The sequence below is a fragment of the Pinus tabuliformis genome, chromosome 9 (genome assembly GCF_031772625.1).
Source record: "Pinus tabuliformis cultivar Carrire ecotype Pingquan chromosome 9, CPIR1, whole genome shotgun sequence".
NCBI lineage: Eukaryota > Viridiplantae > Streptophyta > Pinopsida > Pinales > Pinaceae > Pinus > Pinus tabuliformis.
In genome coordinates, this window is record NC_142307.1 from 163618158 (window position 1) to 163628919 (window position 10762).

A 10762-nucleotide genomic window follows, 5' to 3' on the forward strand; every position below is an offset into this window, starting at 1 on the left:
ATTTGTAGAATTAATTGTGAGTTCAGTTAGTTAATGCTTGCATGCATGTAACTGTTGCTCTCTAGATAACTAAATATTCTCTCATAAATAACTCATGCATGTCAGTTCAGTCAAAGACCCAGTTGAGATCAGAGGAAGGGACAATGTACTATCAGTTGGAGGATCTTTCCTATATAGGAAATGCATCCAGGCAGAAGGAATTATCTCCTTCAGGATTGCGCAGTTACTACTGAGCCAAGTGAGCAGTGTGAGGTGGGAATTCACACAAGTGGAAGCATTGAACTCCAGGAAAAACCGCGCAAGGAAATAGGAGGCTTGGAGGGCAGAGGAGAAGGTTTGTGAGAAGCCTTTCACTGTTTATGAGCAGCAAAGGGATTGCACTGAGAGCATGATAGCTTGTGAGCTAATGCTTTGTGTAATCCAGACTATTTTCCACTTGTATGATATTACAGAGATTGGGGTTTTAGGCTGAGGCTTTCCCCATGATATTCTTCTATGTTCATGTGTGATTGCTTTCTCATCCATCTGTTATATGTGTTCTTATTGATCTTGCTCATATTCGATTAAGCTTCCACAAAGTTTGATAGTAGAAGTAGATCAAGTATTTTGCTTTAGTATATTGCATTATCAGTTTAATCTACAGGTGAAATTTCTACATAGGAGGCATCATTCAATTATTGACCATCTCGTTACTCTCATGATCATTTCATAGGACTGCTGCAATAATAAGACTAATATCATATGTTGTTTTATGGACTTTAGAAAATCTTTTGAGACCATTCTCACAACAAATCTATGGGAGAGGTAATCGCTCATCTCAAGTTGAGGGTTATTATGACAAAGCTATATGAGAATATTATTACCAAGCTTAAGACCATTGAGGGCTAGTTAAAATAAATTAATTGCAATACTAAAGTCAAGCAATGGTGTCCCTTGTCCCCTATCATTTTTGGTATTTACATTGATAAGCTTGAAGAGTGTTTAGAAGATGCAGGACATGTTGGCCCCACGCTCACTAGTATAATCATAACTCTTCTCCTTAATGCTAATGATATTGTTCTTTTGGAAAAGATCCATGTCAATCTCGTTAAGCAACTAAGAATCCTCCTAGATTTATGCTCCAAGATAGGTATGACTATTAACACTCACAAGAATAAATTCATGACATTTAAATCGAAAAAGATTACCTATGATAATTTTATTTATGATAATAACTACTTGGAGGAAGTTCCTTCATACAAATATCTGATAATCGACATCCATGATTAGCTCAATTGGAATTATAGCATTGAGAAAATGATAAGTGGAGGATGCAAAGATTACTATGAGGTTGAAAACAATTGTAGGTTAGTAAATCTTTGGGTTTTGGATTAAAAACAAAAACTCCTCTTTGAGGCCCTTTTCACCCCTGTTATTTTATATAGATGCGAGGTTTGGAATTGCAGTTTATCCAAAGAACCATGGGGGAAGATTGAGCATATCCAAAAGTAGTTTGTAACCTACAACCCTAATATTAAAGGAAATACTCCCTACACTATCCCCATGATTGGAGTAAACATTTCTCCAATTGAAAGCATGGCTATAACTAGGTAAATCATGGATAAGAAGAAAATATACAACGTGGAAGCCTAGAGGTTTCATAAAATCGCTTCTAACTCTAGGCAAAACCCCCACCTTCAGCTCAAGCGAGGATGGCATAAGGATGCCTAATCTTGGTTAGACCATTGGGGGATAAAGGAGGAGTGCATCTTGCAGAATAAGGATAATATTACAAATATTATTACTTCCAAAATTAAGGCAAAGTTGTAGGGTGATTAAAGATTTGGAGGGAAAAATGAAACTACGATATTATAGGGAGGTGATCAACCGCAACCTTGAAAACCATAATTGTTTATTTTTCTTCACTAGTGTTAAGAAGAAAATGAACATTGCTAAGATAAAGACTAATTCTTATGTGATCCATAGTGGAACTTGGCATTAGTCTATTCCAAAAATTCAATGGAAAGAAAGAGTTTGTTGGTTGTGCGATACTAAGAGGGTTGAAGATAAAAAAACATTTTCTCTTAGATTTCCTAGCTTATAGTGAAATCAATTCTAATTTCGAAAATATATGTCACACTACCAACCTTATTGACATGTTAAGGCAACAAATCTATGTTGATCTAGAACACTTCTCTCACTTCTCTTTAAGCATAAAAATAATATATTAAAAGATTTTGATTAATTTCTTACTTTCTTAAAATTATACAAACCATATTAATTTTAATGGATATTAATCATTAACATCATCCTCCTCAATTTTTTTAACAAAACTTTAATATCAAATCAAAACATTGCACTTAGCCTTTCTCTATCCTTCAACCTTATGATAACAAAAGAAAATGTCTTTATGAAATACTAAAAATAAAAGCTTATCGATTAGACAATACGAACTTCAACTTGACCAACTGCCACCTACCTTTCGTTAGCCCATTACGAAGAGTCCCAATAACTGCAGTTAGAAGCAGGACTTAACTTTAACCCTATGCCGAAATCAATAACAATGAATAATACTAGCAATTGCCCCTAAAGGTGCAAAGATACATTGAAGGAATATCAGTTGTTCATTCACAAGTTGACAAAATGTACATTTTAACATCGTGCTCAAGCTAAAGTCACTTGTGTCTATCTAGCCCAACCCCACAGATAAACACCTTTTACCTTCCACCAATGTTTTTGTAGCCAACTTGATAGACATTTAATCAAAGTAAATGATAGGCACAAGTCAATAAAAATTATTCATCCTATGTCATATTTTTTGGACCACAACAATTAATTGGCTTAAATATTTTAGTCACAAAATAGAAAAACAAAAAAAAATTGTCCAAAGAGAGAACACTGAATTTGCTTCTAGTAGAAACCCTAGTTCAGCGGTGCAAAACAAGTTTTTTTTTAAATATTTTTTGGTGCTTTTGGGTTGTATTTTTATGTTTATGGGTATAAATCTATCGAAGACATGAGCTATATTATCAAATCCAACCCAAAGTAGATTAAGCATGTACTTGTACAAAAAAAAATGTTGCATTTCATACAACTATCACATTTTGGTACAACAAAGATTGATACATTATAATCCGTTTATGGCAGAAGCCATCCAATTCATTATTATTTGCAAACTTATATACTAGTTGAATCCTAAACAACAATAATTTCCGTTCTTATAGTGCCATGATTCAAAGTTCTGAGAAAAGTTTCCAGCGACTCCATGACTAAAACAATAAGAGCATGAACACAATAAAAATTAGTGTTCTAAAGGGATTCAATCAAACTGACATCAATGCACCAGATAAAAATTGAATCTAAGAACTTTTAGATTTCAAGGCATAATCTACCACAAATGGATGAAGGTTTGAAAAAATTATCCTCAATACCAAATTTTATAACCATAGGATGAGATAACATGGGGTCTATTATGGTTTATTAAATATTTGGATATCCCTCAAATACAAATTTATGGGAATTCCAAAAGTATGATAGATCATGTTAAGGGGAAGAATAACATTCTGCAAAATTCTCTACAAGGTTGGTTGAGGCATATAAAAAGCATATGGAATACCCTTCAGCATCCCTCCATTCAACATATTAGCAGGGTTCACAACAAGATAGCAGATGAATTGTCAAAGAAAGGATTACTAGCCACAGAAGATGGCATGTATATCCTGATAAAAATAGGATCAAACGAGATAGAAGTAGAAAACCTCAAGCTGCCGGGATAGACCACTGAAGATCACCACAAAAAAGCAGAACATCAATGCAGATAAGTTCCTTGAAAATATTTGTGCTTTTGTTAAATTTTTGTACATTTTTTGTATTTCGTTTTGTATAGAAAAGAAAGAGGAATGGCTACTTTAATGTAGGTATATACAGAACATGTAAATGAACAGAGATAGATCCTAGTTTTATAGACTCACATAGTGAATATCTATGATATATTGTGGATGAGACTGAGAATATATATATTCATAGACACTAGTTTATATTTAGCAGATAGTTTCAAATGTCTGAATGTTGAGTATTTACTCCTCTATGTAGTGAAATTGTGGATATCACAGGATCTTTGAGGACGATCTGTCCTTCATATGTACGTATTGTTTTAATCATAATATAAAACATATGGTTTTTTATTGCTGAAACATGGGATTAAATCTTGTGACTGATTATTGTATGCTCGAGCAACAAACTAAAAACATTCATTTTCATTAGACTACGCTTGCATTATAGAAGCATACAAAAACAATCGCAGACCGTGAGATGATCAAATTGGAATGTCATATTTTGAGGCATATGTGCCTTAGTTTCAGTGGAGGAAGAGAGTGCAATAGGATTAAAATAAGTATGTGAATGTTTTCAAACGACATGATTAGGTGGAAAAAAGAGACAACATGCATAGTAGAATTCCTACCATGAAATTTTCTAGAGCTAAGTTCATTACTACGATTCACATTTTTTAATATGTTTATGAGGATTTATGCTTTCAAGTTGTGTTTTTAGGGTCTATGGATTAGGTTTTGAATCTGTATGCGATGATTTATGCTTTTAACCTGTACTTTTAGGATCTTAGAGACTATAATGTAGCACTCAAGGAATTGCGAAATGTTGGTACACTAGAGAAATATTTATATCATTTCCATGTTGAAAGAATAGAACAAGACCATAACAAGTAATGTGAATCACTGTCATCTATCTTGAAGAAACATCTACATAAGATCATATAACAAAAGAATGACATTAAAGTATAAAACCCTAGATGTATAACACACAAATCAACAAATAAATGAGATAGAAGATAAATTTATAGCTCAAAAAATACCATTTTCTTCTAGTTCCTACAAGAAAGCAAAACATAAAAATGTTGAAACTTTACCTCAATTTTTTCATTTTTCTATCCAAATTATCTTACCATCTTAAAAAACTAAAACTCAAATAAAACAATTTAAAAAAATATATAATCTTACCAAAAAGAGAGAATATATGAAAATAAAAATAAAACCTATACCTCAAATATCAAACAATGTTTGCCCAGGCAAAAAAAACACCTTCAATATAATTAAATATATAAAACTAAATAATTATATTAAAAATTAGAATTTCAGTTTCAAAATATATATATAATTTGAAAATAATATAAAACATCGAAAATTAATATTATAAAATTAACTCCGTCACAATGTAAACTTTCACATAATAATATCTTATTTTTATTTTGAATAGTTTTTTATAAAATTACTCTTATATCTTTTTCGAGAGAAAGAAGTGTCTGCCGCGATGCGTTCAATCTGGGAAAAGAGTGAGAAGGGCACAATACCCCTCAATGTGACCGATGTAATCTCTACCCTCACCTCCAATATAGTCTGGCAAATGCTGGCCAGTCACAAATTTTCTAACGATGAATTGGGTGCCAATGACAAAGGATTCAAGGATCTGATACTGCAGGTGTCAAGTGCTGTGGGAGAATTTAATATCGGCGACTTCATCCCTTATTTGGATTGGCTTGATTTGCAAGGTATCCGGCGGCGCCTGAAGAAAGCTCATAAAAGATTCGATGCTTTCGCTGAGCAAGTAATAGAGGACCATGTTCATCGTCGCGTGTCGAGCTCCGGTGGGCAGGAAGAGGCAGAGCCAGAGGCTCCTAGAGATTTTGTTGATACGCTCCTCGAGATAGCTGAGACCAATCTAAACAAAATAACACGGGAAAGCATCAAGTTAATTATATTTGTATGTGTGGAGAGCATTGGGCACTCTATTCCAATTCTTCAAACTTGAATGTTTCAATCAAGCTTTTTCTCTGTGTCTTTGTCAATTTGGCTCGAACCTGTGACCTAAATCTAGGAAGTACTTAGAAGTCTTGATAGCTATCATTCATTTACTCACACAAAAATATGTTAACTCTGTATTTCTATTTGTGTAGGAGATTTTCGCTGGTGGAATGGAGACATCCGGATGCAATGAAGAAATTACAGAGGGAAATTGTAAAGGAATCGGATCTGGCAACCATGAAATACCTCCACTGTGTGGTCAAAGAGACCCTACGATTATACCCACCGTTGCCGCTGGCGATTCCCCATCAATCTGTAGAGGCTGTCACAGTAGGGGAATACTATTTTCCTAAGAAAACAATGCTACTTGTGAATTTGTGGGCAATAGGAAGGGATCCAACTGTGTGGGGGGCAGATGCATCGGAATTGAAGCCGGAGAGATTTATGGGGAACGAAAATATAGATTTAACCGGTCAATCAGGCTTCCGAGTTCTGGCATTCGGGTCTGGTAGGAGAGGATGCCCGGGGGCTTCAATGGCTATTCCGATGGTTGAACTTGTAGTGGCTCTGCTAGTGCACGTTTTTGAGTGGAGAGTTGAAGGCGATCCATCGCAGATGGATATGAAAGAAGCGTGTGCAACCTCGATTCCAAGACAAGTACCGCTCTCTGCTTTTGCAAGGTTGAGGATCCATGGTTGCCTTTAAATCCGTAAACAGTACAGTCGGAGAGGCTTTTCTACATCCAACTTTCAGGTTAGGCGTGTGTGTGGAACTTTTTAGAACTGTAAAACTACAACTTTTATTTTATAATTGTCAAACTGTTCACGGCATATGTACTCCGAAGGCTTCAACCTAGCAAACCTACTTTCAAGGTTAATTTTGAAAGGGCGGGCCAACACCTTTCAAGGTTAATTTTGAAAGGGCGGGCCAACAGTACGCACAGTGTAATAAATATATAAATTCCATAGGTACTGGTACTATAATAAATACATATCAAGGCTGAAGCTTCGGAGGTGTCATCTGCTTCCCTATTTTTCTGGGTTGTAATCTACTTCTCTATTTTTCTAGGTTATTAATATTTTTAGAGTTATAGTTTTATTAATGTATTGGATAAAAATTTTGGATTTAGGTAAGGTTTCACAGACACTGTTAGGTTGACAGATAGATAGTGTCAGTGTATTAATAGAATTATAATTCCAAAAATATTGTTGTTATTTATTTTTTGTGAACCTTGTGGTATTATAACATAATATTGGTTGTCATTTATTTTTTTATGAACCTTGTAATATTATCAAAAGTATTCTAACGTTGAGGTCTTTTTCATCTTGTTCTCACTTATCAGATTGATGTCTTAGGGAAACTTCGATCTATTTTAACCAAAACACTATTGAAAAAAAATTGTAAATTAATTACACTATGCAACAAATGTCATAATTAGAAATAGAATAATAACATTATATAATTAAAAAAATTTGTTGGTCACAGTTAATTATAAATAAGGTGATTAATAGTTATACTTAGCAATTAATTATTAATATGTATTTATAACAATTATAAAAGGAAAAACGGTTGCCTATATTTAAGTATGCTCAATTATTAATTATACATAAAGTGAGATATTTATTTAAATTTATAAATAAATATGTTTCCATTAATGGTTGTCCTAATGAGTGAGGTTTTATTGGAAAGTTTTGTTCTATTTCATTTTAGGTAACATCATTTTATAAAATAACATATTAATTAAAATATAAAATATTTTTTATTTATCACATATTTATAGATTATGATTTTTTTATTATTAAAATTATATTTTTAATGTACAAATAAATTAAATGTATTTAAACTTAATAAATTAAACCATACCAACTTATGATATAATAAAAGATGTTAAAAGAATATTTTATTTATTAATTAAACTATGCAACATATATTTTAGTTAAAATAATAACACGTTACCATTGTGCAACATATATTCTAATTAGAATAACAACATGTTAGTAACATGTATTACTAACTATCATATAATTAGAATTGAAAGATTATGGTTAATTATCAGTAAAGTGATTAATGGTCATACTCAATAATCAATTTAATTTATATAATCATTATTATTATGTATTTATGACAATTATAAAAGAAAAGTAGTTGATTATATTTAGGTGTGGTCAATTATGATCCATTATAAATAGAAGTAGTGTATAGCTATAACTAGTAACAACTTTAGGGAAGGATACAATTGGAAGATTGGACAAATGCCGTAACTAGTAATCACTAACCACTTTAGGGAAGGATATGATTGGAGGATTGGACAAATCTGTCTCTCATGCTGTAGCTACGGTACAGAGTATGCAGACGATAATCAAAGGGTTTTTCAAAGACAGAGGTCCAGTATGTTTGTGGTACTCATGAAGGGTAAGCTCCAGATTGGTGATAATACTCGATTTTTCCACTGTGACGACTTATCATGTTTTCCCAATAGTATATGTATTGGTATCCTAAATTGCCCTATTTTTTACCCCATTTCCATCAATATCAACCTCTGCTTTACCTTAATATAAGACTCTTCTTTCCTGCAATAGTAGAAGATGATTACCCTTTTCCTTCACATGCTAATAGTTTATATTAAGATTTGTTACAACACTTTATTAATCTTTTTATATAGATTTCACGTTATTTACATATTTATTGCAACTCATATTGATTTCCTAGAAGTAATCATGGAACGTAGTGTTAATAATGTATGAGTTGACTAGTGTAGGAAGATTCCTGCACCACCACCATCCCAAAATTCCGAGAGATATCTTCCACGAGGATGGATCTCGATCTTCGACTCCAAGTCTAACTGCTAATGAATTGAAGCAGGTGGCGCGCATCCAAGGATTTTTATCCAAAGATAGATTACGGCCCAGTGAAGCTCGTGTGTGTTATAACCATTGGTCAAGTTTGTATTTTGGTTTTCTAAGTCTGTTCAGCAGAGAGGTCTAAGCAAGAATTATCTGTAATTAGTGTAAACGGCCTAGAGCCGAAGGATATAGAGGATGTAGATCATAGATAGGAAGCTCGCGAACCATCAATTATTATTTGGTTTATGTAATCTGGTCATCGCCTCGCTCTGGGGCTGGACTGCTCTGTAATGTAATTTTCCGAATCAAGTAAATACAAGAGAATCGCTATGGTTTGCACATGCAGTGTTTAATTTCGTCTTTGATGTACTATTTGAAGTGTTGATCGCTTTTGTTCCTTAGAAGGGGAATGAGCTGGTTGGCCAGGGCCCGGCCAACCTAGCTCGTTGACCCCTCTCGCTTTCTTTATTTGGAAAGATGGTTTGGTTATTTCTTTGCAGCTATGTGATGTAATAATTTAATTGCTTATCTTTAAGTTTTGAATAAAATTATCTTTTGTAGCCTATGTGTGGAACAGATCTGTGGTTTGTAGAGTAGTTGTGTTTACTTTTGTTTATAAGATATCTTTCACGCATTTACTTTACTCTTGTTTTATATCTTAATTCATTTTCGAAGTGGATCGTGCAAGGAACTCTTTCCTGCACTAGTGCATGTTGTTGCTTGCACCTTGGCTTAGTCATTCGTTGCAGCAAATAGTGAATCACTTACCTGCATATTATTTCCCATTATTTTGCAAGTGAATGGATCGATTAATCAAGTAACTGTTTTTGGTATTAAAAGTTCATCTCTAAAAGATCTGGAAGCAGTTATATTAAAATTCCATATTATACTTGCAAAGAATGTCATTATTGTGGGTGAAGTACCAAAACTGGTTGACACATGCAAAGTACTTAGGCTATTGATTGATTCTTTTGTAAGTGTTTTTATCTCATGAAGTTTATTTCCCTTACAAAGTTTAATGAGTTGAATCATTTTCTTTTTCACAACTAGTTTACTTAAAAATTTCATTTACAGCTGCAATTCCTTTTCAATACGTCTTTCAGCTTTCGAAAGTAATTTGGAAACTGAGTAAACGGGACTCTGCTTTGGTGCAAGAGCAAGTCTCTTGACATAGGAACATTGTGCTCCAAGCCCTGAGGCTTAGAGCACTTTCAATCAAAAATAAGTCTTAAGTAAGGAAGATTGAATATACTCTTAAACAGAAATATTGTACCTGCACTAGTGCAAGCAGATTGCAACCGTGCAAGGATAGGTTTTTGTGTGGTAGAAAAATCAGAAGGAAAGCAGAATTCTGCAAGGTCCCACTCGTCAGACTGCTTACCATCCATCTAAAGATGAACATAGCATTTCATTCCAGCATTTAAGATTGTTTCCGTTGTGTGGAATTTCTTTACTTGATTTACTTGCACATTGTATTTTACATTCCAACACTAGAGTTTCCTTGGTGTTAATTTCCTTTCCAATTGTTTTCTATCTGATTCTGGAAAGCATTTCCTTTTAGAAGTGGGATTAGAAATAGGAAAAGTTCATACCATTTCTGTTATTTCCTGTGTTTCATCTCTAAGTTTACGAAACCCTCGAGTTGACAATTAAGTGTTGAGGAGTCTACTCAAGCGCAATTCCTGCACCCAACATTTTGGCGCTGTTGCCGGGGAGGCGATTTGAATTGGTAAGAATTTTCCATTATTTTGCAATAGGGGTAAGTCTGCTATTATTTTTTCCTGCAGTGTGTTTCTATTGTTTGAAGGAGTTTATAGGTGCCGATTTATTTTAAAACTTGCAGTGTTTATTTTGAATTTCGTTTGTCCTTTTTTTCTGAAATGAATGCCTAGAAGAGGTAGGGGTCTGAAGCCCACTAGGGGCCAAAGAAACGCTGACAAATCTGAAACCAAAACTCATATTGGGCCTTCTTTTGCAGGCAGAAAGTCCAAACAAACTCAAACTCATTAAGCAGGAACAATCCACCTAGGCTCTAGTAGCAGTAGTTCAGGTGTGACATAGCCCATAAAGGGGAAGAAGGGGACTGTTCCCATCCATAGTCAGCCTTCTCAGCACATTAAAAGT

The 10762-nt window shown here is 33.8% G+C and overlaps 1 pseudogene; it reads left to right on the forward strand.

Annotated features, from left to right (window-relative positions):
- Nucleotides 1-5304: 5304 nt before the first annotated feature.
- On the forward strand, nucleotides 5305-6500 carry LOC149147638 (cytochrome P450 750A1 pseudogene; annotated as a pseudogene).
- Nucleotides 6501-10762: the final 4262 nt, after the last annotated feature.